Genomic DNA, 14,398 nt, shown 5'->3' with positions numbered 1-14,398 from the left:
AGGTGCGGGGTCCTGGGGGGAGCAGCACTAATGTGAAGTGCGGGTAACAGGAAAGGAGCTGAGACCCAGATCGCAGCCTGGAGCCAGGCATTCTCCTTACCCTGTTAGGCTGCTCGGGCTCCTGCAGACCGCTGGCTAGGCTGCCCCCGTCACCGCTTGATCCCATGGTAACTGGACCTCTAGCTGCTGCCCATGGATTCTCAACTCACACTGGAACTTACCAGGCATCGCTTCCGGGAAGAAAACAGTATTGCACCAACCAGCCGACAGAAAAGGTCCCGCAGCCATCTTTGTGTGGGTTGTTAGCGCCGATTTTGCTGTCCCGAATGCAAGTGCCACCATATTTGGGCGGGATGGATGTCCTGCTGCTTTGTTCCTGGTTGTGTCTATTTGCAATACCAGATTCCTGATTGGTCCACTTGGAGGACAAGATACACCCAGCTTGTCTGGAATGTGTAATTAGATCCTGCCTGCTGTAGATAACCCTGCAATGTGTAATTCCATCCAATCCTGCCAGACTACAGAATGTGGAAGTACCGTTCACCTGCTCCGTGTGTGAGAACAATAATTATCCTCTGATCCAAACAGATGAGATTTGGGTTTAAAGCGGACCAATCTCTGGATAAACCCCCTCTTCGACATCATCTGATCAATAGGCAGCCATTGTGTGTGGCTGAGTGCACTGAAACACTTGCTCTGTAAAGAGGAGACCCAGGGGCGCCACTCCCAGACCGAGAGGTGTGTCCAATTGAAGTGCAAAATTAAATTTTAGGAGTCTGTACTTTTGCTGGGTGTAAAAAGTTAGTTTCCCAAAGATATTAAATCAGCTCAGGCTTCCCCGTCCCAAGTTTTGATTTGTTTTATTTGAAGGGTAGATGAGGTGTGTGTTATTGCTAAACTGGTATTTTAGTGACTTCAGTTTGGTTATAAATCCCACAGGAAATGGAGGTCCATGGGAAGCCCTTGAACTTTATTTCCCACTTTCTCCCTTCCTCCTTCAATCCTCAGCCCGAAAAGATCAGCCTGCTTGAGGGGAACCTGTAAAACAAACTTGATCCATTTTAAAGATTTAGGGCCCGAACTTGGTGAAGGCCAAGGTCCGCCCAAAGGACCGCCGATGATCGCCGAGAGACCGGGCGGTCCTTTCCCAGGAAAATCCCTCTAAAAGAGATGGCAGTACCGCCCTGCGGCCAAATAATAGCTTATGCTGTGACTCTGGACGGCAGCGGGCGGAAGCTCTCAATCTCCGCGGCAGATGCAATCTTCGCCAAAGTTCCGCCAAGGATTGAGTCGGGCCTGGGGAGGGGGGAACACTGAAAAATAAAAATCTTCCTCCCCAAAAAACACCGGAACACCTTCAGGGGACTCCATACAGGTAAAACGCTGAAAGAAAAATAATTAAAACATGTTCACTAACCTTTCTTTGCAGGTCTTTGTACTCACTGCCGGGTTTAGACTTGCCTCCACGCAGCGGTCCTTCTCCCTGCTGCTGCCGACTCCCGCCCGCACCAATATGGCAGTTCGGCGGGCGGGAGGTCACTTACGCGACTTGGCCGTCAGCGGGCGGTTCCCAGCGGTACACGCCTCCCGCCAGCATCAGACCAAGAGGAATCTGTCACCGAGGGAAATCCGCCGAACAAACTCGGCGGCAGTCGGTGGCGGCAGTGGACGGTAAGGCCACCAATTTCAGGCCCTTAAACTTGAATTCCTCCCTCCCCTGGGTCTATGGTAATTTAACCAACACTGAGAGAATTCCAGCGCACAACTGAATCCTCAGCGAGTGTGCGGATTAAATGAGATGAAATCTCTATCTCGGGCTGTCGTGCCCTGGCGGCTCCGAGGTACCGGGCTTTACATGAACTTTTTGCTGGGGATCCCGGGGACCACAGGGCCCCGCATCTCACCCTCCTTTTGTTACCTGCTGTGGTTCAGGCACCTTTTCCCGGGCCCGGCTGTTGGGAAAGTGCAGACCCAGAGGGTCACCGGTTGAGTCACTGCCTCAGCCCATCAGTTGCATAGTTCCTGTCTCAGAGGATTTCGAGCCGAAAGTGAGGGGTAAAACCTACAACCAGCATTGCTATTTTTAAATGCGAACATAAGAACATAAGAACAGGAACAGGAGTAGGCCCTTCGGCCCCTCGAGCCTGCTCTGCCATTCAATAGGATCATGGTTGATCTTCTACCTCAACTTCACTTTCCCACACTATCCCCAAAACCCTTGATTCCCCTAGAGTCCAAAAATCTATCAATTTCTATCTTAAATATACTCAACGACCGACACTGTGGCCTGTGTACACTCGAAGCCTGGCCCAGGGCCGTGTTAGGTGAGATAAAGGAGGGCGAAAACATTGGCCCACGGTCCGTTCACCAGCTTTTGGGCATGTTGGTGGGGGCCTAACCCCAGTTTGAGCTCTGGGTAGGGAACTTTAGCCGGCTTGCGCTGGGGGTTCTGGTTCAAGTCTGGTGCCGGTGAGGAGTCCTTGTTCGTGGGGCCTGAAGCCACATGGTGCCAGAAAGGCTTTCTGGGGTTAGGAGCTCGTCGGCTGGATGTAGCTTCACTGATTTGAGTCTTTAGAAATAAGGCACCAGTATTGGCCTATCAGTCGGGTGCGCACGCACGGTCATCATCATCATCATCATAGGCAGTCCCTCGGAATCGAGGAAGACTTGCTTCCACTCTTAAAATGAGTCCTTAAGTGGCTAAACAGTCCAACACGAGAGCCACAGTCCCTGTCACAGGTGGGACAGATAGTCATTGAGTGAAGGGGTGGGTGGGACTGGTTTGCCGCATGCTCTTTCCGCTGCCTGCGCTTATTTTCTGCATGCTCTTGGCGATGAGACGCGAGGTGCTCAGTGCCCTCCCGGATGCACTTCCTCCACTTGGGCGGTCTTTGGCCAGGGACTCCCAGGTGTCAGTGGGGATGGTGCATTTTTTCAGGGAGGCTTTGAGGGTATCCCTGTAACGTTTCCTCTGCCCACCTTTGGCTCATTTGCAGTGAAGGAGTTCCGAGTAGAGCACTTGCTTTGGGAGCCTCGTGTCTGGCATGCGAACAATGTGGCCTGCCCAGTGGAGCTGATCAAGTGTGGCCAGTGCTTCAATGCTGGGGATGTTGGCCTGGTCGAGGACGCTAATGTTGGTGCGTCTGTCCTCCCGGGGGATTTGCAGGATCTTACGGAGACACACGTGGTACCAAAACGGTCTTCAGCAAGAGCAGAGGGACTCGGAACACTGTAAGCACTCTCGCCGCCATCTTTGTCTCGGGCACGGGTGCCGCCATTCTCACATCTCTCTGACTTGCCCGCTCGCGCTTTGCCGTTCGCTATTGGGGCCCCTCCGTCCACTCCAGCTCACTGCACAGCCTGTGACTGTCAGTGCGGGGGATCTAACAGATCGCTGCGCAGCTGCGCACCTTACAGGGAACATAGGTCACAGGAAGCATGCACAGCATGCACCGGTGCAGATACACACATGTCGGTGGGACCATCAAGTCAAATAGTTGTTTTGTAACCTGGTGTCTCACAGATCACTTGTGAGCAAGAGCAGATGGTGAGATGGGGACAGCAGTGCAGAGTCCTCATTGGAGGACCCAGGATGCACCAAGTTGTGCTCAGCTGGATGCAGATGCTGAACCTCGGGGATCATCGACAAAGAGGGTGTTTCTGGAGAGGCAGCAAAAAATGCATGAGGCTCTGGCAAGGTTTCTAGCTGCAATGTGCACACTTGTGGAGAGAATTGAAGTCCATCTCAAGCATGACGCACATGATGTTGCAGGCCGTGGTAATGATGTGTTCGTCCATGTAAAGTGTAGCCACCTACATGGAGCCTCAAACGCAGCAGTCACCATGCATGCCCTCACCAACAGCTTGCACACTCTGAATGTCACATGAACTAGGATGGATCAAAACCTAGCCTTGACTGTTCATCGCCCCACTGCTGTGCAGCAAGGTACTCTCCAGCTCACTGCTGGCGGGCAAGTGAGAGGGACGGTGGAGAAAGGGGACATAGAATTGGGGACTCTGCTCAAATTTCTCCCACTTCTCACCCATTACCTCCACCCCCCCCCCCCCCCCCTCAGTCAGAGCCCCACAGACTGCCTTGTTTCCCGATGGCCAAGTCTGCCTCTGCACAGGTGCAGGAGGAGTAGTCTTTGACCGGGGCCCTCACAGGCTCCAAAACTCAAAGGAGGTCAGCCAAGAGAATCTGAGCAGTCAGAGCAGGGAAATGAGCAGCCTGCCTCTCCCTCTGCTGAGACCACTGGGGTTGCATGGCGGAGAAGTGGTCAGAAGAGGAAGATGAAAGAATTCTAGTTGCACAAGGGTATGCACATGGATATGTTAGCCAATGTTACACTCTCAAGTTTTTGTGTAAAATTTGAGGCACGTAAAATAATTTCTTTGCACCACTTCTGCGTCTTGCCGATTTTTGCCTACTGCCTGGCAAGTGGCTTTGTCACTTGTCGTGAATGGTAAGACATGATTTAACTGCGAGGATGGGTGTCTGTGAAAGGAATGGTTTGGTCATTGTAGGGCTGCTTTGTGACGGTGGGTGGGTGGGAGGCGGGGGCGAGTGGTCAAGTGGGTTCAACATGGGTGCACTGGTGCAACTGAACTAAATCATGTCATTATGAGGTCATCCCAGGCAGCAGTGTATGCTGCTGCTGGTGCTACGTCTACATCAAGTTCCTCCTCCTCCTCCTTCTCTGTGCCTTGCTCTGCCTGCAGCTTCAATCCTCGCCTCTGTGCTATGTTGTGCAGAGCACAGCATACCACGATCATTCTGTGGATCCCGGCTGGTGCTTATTGAAGGGCTCCTCCAGATCTGCCCAGGCATCTGAAGTGCATCTTCAGCATCCCGATTGCTTGCTCTCTTAAACATCTTGTCGTCATCTCACTTTGGTTGTAGCGCTCTTCAGCCTCATTGCATGATCCCCTCAAGGGTATCATCAGCCACGTCTTCAATGGATATCCTTTGTCTCCAAGCAGCTAGTCGGTAAGTCTGGTCGGAGGTGCGAAGAGCTGAGGTAGTGTGGACTGGCACAACAACGACAACTTATATTTATATAGCACCTGTACTGTAATAAAATGTCCCAAGACGCTTCACAGGAGTGTTATGGGGAAACAAAACTGACATTGAGCCATGTAAGGAGATGTCAGGACAGGTGATCAAAAGCTTGGTCGAAGTTTCTTAAAGGAAGAAAGAGGTAGAGAGGCGGAAAGATTTAGGGAGGTAGATCCAGAGCTTAGCACCTATGCAGCTGAAGGCATTACCGCCAATGGTGGAGCATTTTAAATAGGGGATGTTCAAAAGGCCAGAATAGGTGGAGTGCACAGGTCAAGGGGGATTATAGGGCTGGAAGAGATTGCAGTGATGAGGAGGGGTGAGGCCATGGAGGGATTTAAAAACAAGGATGCGAATTTTAAAATTGAGGCAGTGCTTGACTGGGAGCCAATGTAGGTCAGCGAGCACAGGGGTGATGGGTGAGCAGGACTTGATCCGAGTTAGGATATGGGCAGTAGAGTTTTGGAGTTTATGGAGAGTAGAACTAGGGAGGCCGGCCAGAAATGCATTGGAATAGTCAAGTGTAGAGGTAACAAAGGCATGGGTAAGGGTTTCAGCAGCAGATAAGTTGAGGTAAATGTGGAGACGGGCAATAATACGAAGGTGGAAATGGGTCTTAGTGACGGAATGGATACGAGGTAGGAAGTTCAATTCATGATCAAATATGGCACCAATTTTGCAAACTGACTTGGTCAGCCTTAGACAGTTTCCGGGGAGAGAAATCGAATCAGTGGAAAGGAGTAGAGTTCGTGGCATGAAATGAAGACAAATGACAGGATGAATGAATCATGGCAGCACCCTAGGAATCTGGCACACGCCTGCCTGATAATCTTTGTGCAGACGAGCTGCACATTGATGGAGTGGAAACCCTTGCGGTTCACAAACACTCCTGGGTGATCTGGGGCTGCCTTGATGGCCACATGCGTTCAGTCGATGATGTCCTGCACCTGTGGAAAGACAGCCAGAGCCGAAAGCCAAGTACACACTCATTCTGAATGCCTTCATCGGTAGAAAAAGTATATATAACTGCCTGCCCTGCCAAAAATGGCATCGGTCACCTGGGTGATGCACTTGTGGATGGCCGACTGGGAAATCTTGCAAATGTTTGCTACAGATCCTTGGAAGGAGCCTGAGGTGAAGAAGTTGAGGGCAATGGTCACTTTGACAGCCACTGATAACACGTCCACCTGGTCCACTTGGCAGCAGGTCTTCTTCCAACAGACTACAAATGCCTGCCATGACCTGACGCAATAACCTGAGCCTCCTGAGGCACTGGTGTTCAGTCATGTCCAGGAAGCTGATCCTCTGCTAATATACCCTGTGTTGAGTGTATCACCTCTGGCGTACTGCAGCCCTGTGCTGATCCCCTCTCTTCTGTAGAGCGGCAGGTCCATGAGGAGAAGGCTTCTGCTGCTCCTGGTGCTGTTGCTGCTGGTGCGCATCTTGGTCCTCGTCTGAGGTCCAAAGTGAAACAGCATAAGCAGCACCCATGCTGATCTGATATATGACACATGTAATGTGGAGATAAGAACATAAGAAATAGGAGCAGGAGTAGGCCACCTGGCCCCTCGAGCCTGCTCTGCCATTCAATAAGATCATGGCTGATCTGATCATGGACTCAGCTTCACTTCCCTGCCCGCTCCCCATATTCCTTTATTCCCTTATCACTCAAAAATCTGTCTATCTCTGCCTTAAATATATTCAATGACCCAGCCTCCACAGCTCTCTGGGGCGGAGAATTGCATAGATTTACAACCCTCTGAGAGAAGAAATTCCTCCTCATTTCAGTTTTAAATGGGCGGCCCCTTATTCTGAGACTATGCGCCCAAGTTTTCCCAGCACTGGGCCCCGTTTATTCGGCACCCAGTGAGTTTTTTGGCGCCGAAGCCCAGTCCAAAGATTCCCCAGTGTCGGGGCGCCGGCGTCTACTACCAGCGGCAGAATGTTTGGCGCCGTATATTCTGGTGCTGGTGTACCTGTAAAAGAAGGTTGCGGCCATTTCTGGGCATAAGGCCAACTTTCCCCCCCAACAACATTTTTAAAACTGGCACACAGACCCTAGAAGCAGCGTAGGAAAAACCCTTACCTGCAGTTAGTGAATCAGCGCTGGCCCGTTCCTATCCCTGGCCAAAGGGGCTCCCTGTCTCTTATAAATAAACTTTAAGGTAATTTAAAAACCAAATACTAACTATATGCAGGCATAAAATTAAAAGTAAATATAAACTTACTGATGCTCCTGCGATGAAAAATGAATGCTGGTTAAAAAAAGAAAAAATCTTTATCTTTTTCCATCGAAGTTCTCATGGCCCAAAATAATTCAAATAGTGCAGGGAAACTTTTGAAACTTCCAATAATGAAAAATCAGCATACCAATCGAAGTCTTCTTCTTCTGGCATCCATTGCAGCCTTCTCCCCAATCTCCTGGACATCGAATGCACCCACTGCTATCCCAGGCCGAAGGTCTGCACACAAAGGACAATGCGAGACACTTCAAAGGGAAGCAGCAGTGATCTCTAATAAAGGTGGAACATTACATTGAATTTTTTTTAAATCCCATCACAAATCTTTTATGTTTTAAAGGAGTGTTGGAGTGTTTAGGTGGACTTACATTATGTTTATTAAATATTCCCACCAGAAATCTTTTATGTTTTAATGGAATTTCAGAGTGTTGGGGTGCTTAGGTGGACAATAATACTAAGTTATTCATGGATCCAGACTGGGTGACGGTCACTGAATATATGCACCATGGTACTTCGTTGCATGTATCAGTGACCCAGAACAAACAGGATCCATGAACACTTTAGTACTGGAACCTGCCCCTGCATCATTTAAACCAATAGGTTGCAAGCGGTGAGGCTATTTTAAATGTTGAGCCTGGTTGTCCTGTAATACTTATTAGTGCAGCATTAAAAAATGAAGTGCAGGAATCAGGTTAAAAGTCCAAAATGAAAATGTTTATTAAATCTTTGTACAGCACAGTGGTAATTAGCTTGACTTTACTTATCTTTAAACTTTCATAACTTTAAAAAGTTTATTCAAAACCATGGCAAACTTTACAAAGAACAATCAACTAAAGCAACCAAAAAACAAACAAGACTTCTATCCTCTTCCTTAGCGCGGTGCACCAATCCTGCCCCAGTAGATGCTGCTACCCCTGGGCATGCCCGTAGTTGCAGACTTCTGCTTCCTTGCCCTCCCGTACCTCCAGGTGTAACCTGTTTCTTTTCCGGCGCAGCATTTCTTGATGCTGGGCTACAACAGGGACAGAGTCAAAATGTGTCGTTGTGGAATGCCCGAGTTCCTCTTCATAATCAACCTCAGCCTCAGGATCAACCCTTGTATTTAGTGCAGAGTGGAAAGCGCTCCTCGCATTAAGGACAGTCTGGGTGAGCCCTCCTATTGCCGATACTACCTCGTTCAACCATCCTGAAAGTCTTTCAACCTGTAATGACACTCCCCCCAACTCTGCCCTCATCCCACCAAAGGCTTCCAGGAGCACTTGAGATTGTTGGATGCTCTCCCCGCTCATCCCCACAAGTTGTCCTATGTTCTCAGAGTCCAGTGTTTCTGGATCAGGTCTGGAGTTCGCCCTCCAAGACGTCTCGCAGGTGTGGCTTGCTGTGACACACTTGTACCCGCAGCCTCAGACATTACACCTAGAAAAGTCCCCTAGCTTGATTCACTCATGAAAGGACTTGGAATACTCGAGGGGTTCAGCATCTCCAAATCCAGGGTAACCATCTCGTCGTCCATGACTTCTTGCCGCCCATCATTCTGCTGAGTTGGAATATCTGGCGTGGCGTTTTCTTGAACATTCTCTCCTTTAACCTCAGATACATCTTCTGTCTCATCCTGATGCTCAACTTCTGCGAAACAAAAGATAGATGTTTGGTTAGCAGCATTGAGGAAGGAGAAGCATAGGAAGCACACGCAGTACGTAATGTTTAGCCAACCCAAACTGTGCAATTTGAAGGCCTTCCCTCTAATGGAAAACTGGGACCAGCTTCCATGTTGATGGTTGGTCTTCTCCTGTGACAGTTAATCATTGATGCTATCCTCTGCTCCAGCTTGTTAGCTTGCCCAATTTGTTACCTTTCTTGGTTGATCTGTGATGCCATCTTCTGCAAAGATGAAAATGGAACTTTTTAAGAGAGGGTCCTTCTGAACACACACGCATGCACACACATGCACACGGATCACATTTACAGATGTTATTGCAGTGCATAAATATACATATATTTAAAAGCCCAAACAAATGTAAGTTTAACATATTACTTACAGTCACTGCTTGTCCGAGGTCCTGACACTTCTTTTTCAGCTGCGCACCGGTCCTCGGGGTGATGGACATTCCATTAAACTTGACTGCGACCTGGTCCCAAACTTTTGCGAGTGCAGATGGTTTAAGCTCATTTTTAACGAAGCTCTCCTTGTTCTAAAGAACTCCCCATCTACTCTCAATTAAGTTTACCAGGGCTCAATTTCTTCTGCGAGAAATCTCTTCGCCCTTACGGTTTCCCCTTCTCCGTCCCTGGCCCTTTCGCCTTCTCTGCGCCCTTCCATTGCAGCCATCTCTTGCACAAAGCTGTATTTCCTACCTGCCCGTCCACCTCTGCCATCAATGGATTCTCAATGATGACCCACACAGTCCCCAAGTGTGTTTTTTTAAATACTTTCTACTGCGCATGTGCAAATGGGTATTTTTTTTTCTTGTGCGCATGCGCAACACGCATGCCCAGTGCGTTAAAAATTTTTTTTTTTTTTGAGCGTGATGCACATGCGCAATTTGATGCATTTTTTTTTCAGCACATGCGCTGTGCGGTTTCAGCGCACATTTGAGGCTCCGTCCTGCGAGTTCAGATCGGGTAGCATGGAGCCAGAGGGTGCACATGTGGCGAGAAAACTTTGCATTTTTATTTTCAGCGCTGGGCAGCCAAAAAAAAACGAGCGTCCAGGTAAGTGAATGCCATTTTTTTTCTTTCAGGAAACTTGGGCCCCAAGTCCCCTAGTTTTAGTTTCCCCTATAAATGGAAATATCCTCTCTGCATCTAACTTGTCGAGCCCCCTCATTATCTTATATGTTTCGATAAGATCATCTCTAATTCTTCTGAACTCCAATGAGTATAGGCCCAGCTTACTCAATATATCTTCATAAGTCAACCCCTTCAATTCCGGAATCAACCTAGTGAACCTTCTCTAAACAGCCTCCAATGCAAGTACGGAGACCAAAACTGTATGCAGTACTCCAGGTATGGCCTCACCAATACCCTGTACAGTTGTAGCAAGACTTCGCTGCTTTTAAACTCTATTCCCCTTGCAATAAAGGTCAACATTCCATTGGCCTTCCTGATTAGTTGCTGTATCTGCATACTATCTTTTTGTGTTTCATGCACAAGGACCCCCAGGTCCCTCTGTACTGCAACATTTTGCAATTGTTCTCCATTTAAATTACCTTGCTTATAGGGGGTGGTCCTCACTGGGCAAGGATCAGACGCACAATCCTCCAATGTAGTGAGAGTGACATCCAAAGTTGTAGAAATCACCTGCAAAGTACTGAAAGCAAATGATCAGAACAAGTGTTGTGAGTAAAAGCCTTTCACTTAGGCCAGGAAGCAGATGTGAGGTCTCAGTACTTATGGGATTTTTTGCCTTTTATTTGTCGAGCCCCTTCAATTGTCATTGTGCTTTCACAGGCGAAGTCCAGGAAGCCTGAGACTCCTATGCACACACAGTTAAACTTGAAATCCCATGTAAAAAAACGCTCTTAATAGCGTCTTAACTACTGTAATAGCTTTACCGCCTCTGCCTTGAGGGGGTTTCTCGCTCACAGCCGAGCGCAGTCGAGTGAAATGTGAGAGTCGGAGGATTGAAGCTAGCTTCCCAACGACTGTCAATTTCAGTACATTTAACCACCCACCCATTCCCAGACTCACTCACTCCTGTTAAAATTCACCTCCATTAGTGGATGAACTGTTAACATGTTCAAATGACATGCCTTGTCTGCTGCTTAGTGCTGGTGTTAACCCATTTATAATCAAAAAGCTAATGCCAGTGTTAAAATGACAAAGGAATGTCATATCGCTCGCAGCTTATTCAGAGGCATTCTTAGGGGAGGGGAAGAGAATAAGGGAGAGAATCAAGATCACTTTGCAGTTGCATCAACTCCAAAATAATACGCCTGGTGATGAGAGATTGGTTTCAAGCCGATTCTTTCAGTTGTCGGATACTTTGAGCCAGGCAGGTCTGCAGTTCTGGGTGTCGTTGAGCACTGATTGCCCAGCTTGGCTCATCGGTAGAACCTAGAGCAATAGACCTCCCATAGGGGTAGGAGAGGGCTAAAAAATTCTCTCGACTTACCCTTCAGATAACACTTCAAGCTGGTGTCCTTGCATATTGTGGGTGGTCCTCACTGGACAAGGAGTGAGAAGCTGACCAGAACTATATGCTGATAAGTTGTGTAAAACTCCAGAAGTACCGCAACACCACAGGTGCCCAAGTCTTGCTTTTGCCAACTTGCGCCTTATTTCTCCAGGCTTAGGTTAAGTGGGTGGTATCTGTACGGGACAGTGTGTGCACGCCATATCTAACAAAAGCAATCTCTGCTCATCTGGTTCCTCAACGGTTTGGGCAAGTGTAAGTATTGGCTGCAATATTTCCTACATTACAACAGTTACTTCATTTCAAAGGTATTTTTTTTGACTGTGACATGCTGAGATCGTGAAAGGCGCTATAAAAATACAAGTCTTTCTCTAAAGTACGGTGATGGGTTTGGATATGCATCAGACATTTGGCTGACCATAAATAAAATGTGCATATTCATAAGGAAAACTACCACAAAACATTTGGTTTATGAAACAAATGCCAATTTGATTGGAGTTAAAAATATATGACCCGACCTTTAAAGAGTTTTGAACGGTAACATCAGTAATAAAATATTATTGATAAAAACTAAAACAAAAAGAGCTGGAAATACACAGCAGGTCAGTCAATGAAGCGGAAAGAAAGGTTGTAAGTTTTTGGGTGTGCTACCCTTCATTAGAACTGGAGAGTGGAGTGCAAAGAGAAAACAAATAGCCAGAAATTACTGTCGGCAAAAGTAACAGATGAACACGTACACATCCCCACCACATTCCTCTTTCCGCTACTTTAATGGAGGTTTTAGTTCATCAAGGATTCATAACCTAGACAATTTTATGACAGCTGTAACCCCTGCAGTTCCATAACAAACTGTATGTTTAGTATCTCTAACTATTGATCTATTTTATCAGCCTTTGAAGGAACAGTTTTGGTGCAGACAACAGGTGAAAACGACGTGGTTAACTACTGTCGACACAAACCTGCTAAGTCACTACCATGGTCATTTGAGAGAAATGTAGAGGTGGGCAAGAACTAAGAAGTTGTTAATACAACAAAATACTGTCATAAAATCATCTTTTTTCTTTTTAAATATTACTTTGACACCTCAAATGTTTCTGTATCATTTTACAGCTCAACCTATCGCCATCATTTACTTAGTGAAGGGATTTTTTTAATAGAATATTGCATTAAGCTTGAAAAAAATGTTTAGAACATGACAAAGATGGAAAATGCTTCAAGGATTTGAGAATTTCTCAACAAACATTTATTTGGGGAAAGCATTAAATGCAGTTAAAGTTTTTAGTAATCTCATAAAGTTATTAGTAATCTCCTTCTACTGACACTCTTTTTCTTATCTTGACTCTCTTTACATCATAGAACTAGCTTGGCAGGGGGATGGGAACCTGAAAATAGATTCAGTAGGGAGGGGAGCAAAGCTGAAATTAGAACACAAAAATAAAGAAAGTGAGTTTGAAGGAGAGAGGAAACAAACAGGAAAAAAGGGTAAAAAAAACAAATTTAAAGTCTCTTTGTATAAATGTACGTAGCAGTCATAACAAAATAGATGAGTTGAGGGCACAAATAGATACAAATCAGTATGATTTGATAGCCATTACAGAGACGTGGTTGCAAGGTGACCAGGACTGAGAATTAAATATTCAGGAGACTTGACAATCCGGAAGGACAGTGATAGGAAAAGAAGGTGGGGTAGCTCTGTTGATAAAGGATGGAATCACTGAATAGTGAGAAATGATATTGGCACAAATGATCAGGATGTTGAAACAGTTTGGGTGGAGATAAGGAATAACAAGGGGAAAAAGTCACTGGTGGGCGTAGTCTATAGATCCCCTAACAATAGCAACTCTGTTGGTCGGAGTATAAACCAAGAAATAGTGGGGACTTTTAAAAAGAGAACAGCAATAATCATGGGTGGATTTAATCTCCATATTGATTGTAAAGAGAAAAAGGTTAGTAAAGACAAACGTAGGTCCCCTGCAGTCAGAATCAGGGGAAGTCATAACGGGGAACAAAGAAATGGCGGACCAATTGAACAAGTACTTTGGTTCGGTATTCACGAAGGAGGACACAAACAACCTTTCGGTTATAAAAGGGGTCGGGGGGTCTAGTAAGGAGGAGGAACTGAGGGAAATCCTTATTAGCTGGGAAATTGTGTTGGGGAAATTGATGGGATTGAAGGCCGATAAATCCCCAGGGCCTGATGGACTGCATCCCAGAGTACTTAAGGAGGTGGCCTTGGAAATAGCGGATGCATTGACAGTCATTTTCCAACATTCCATTGACTCTGGATCAGTTCCTATAGAGTGGAGGGTAGCCAATGTAACCCCACTTTTTAAAATAGGAGGGAGAGAGAAAACAGGGAATTATAGACCGGTCAGCCTGACATCGGTAGTGGGTAAAATGATGGAATCAATTATTAAGGATGTCATAGCAGTGCATTTGGAAAGAGGTGACATGATAGGTCCAAGTCAGCATGGATTTGTGAAAGGGAAATCATGCTTGACAAATCTTCTGGAATTTTTTGAGGATGTTTCCAGTAGAGTGGACAAGGGAGAACCAGTTGATGTGGTATATTTGGACTTTCAGAAGGCGTTCGACAAGGTCCCACACAAGAGATTGATGTGCAAAGTTAAAGCACATGGGATTGGGGGTAGTGTGCTGACATGGATTGAGAACTGGTTGTCAGACAGGAAGCAAAGAGTAGGAGTAAATGGGTACTTTTCAGAATGGCAGGCAGTGACTAGTGGGGTGCCGCAAGGTTCTGTGCTGGGGCCCCAGCTGTTTACACTGTACATTAATGATTTAGATGAGGGGATTAAATGTAGTATCTCCAAATTTGCGGATGACACTAAGTTGGGTGGCAGTGTGAGCTGCGAGGAGGATGCTGTGAGGCTGCAGAGCGACTTGGATAGGTTAGGTGAGTGGGCAAATGCATGGCAGATGAAGTATAATGTGGATAAATGTGAG

This window comes from Pristiophorus japonicus, chromosome 6 (assembly GCF_044704955.1).
Source record: "Pristiophorus japonicus isolate sPriJap1 chromosome 6, sPriJap1.hap1, whole genome shotgun sequence".
In the NCBI taxonomy this organism is placed as follows: Eukaryota; Metazoa; Chordata; class Chondrichthyes; family Pristiophoridae; genus Pristiophorus; species Pristiophorus japonicus.
The sequence above is the reverse complement of the archived record's forward strand: the minus strand, read 5'-3'. Positions refer to the sequence as shown.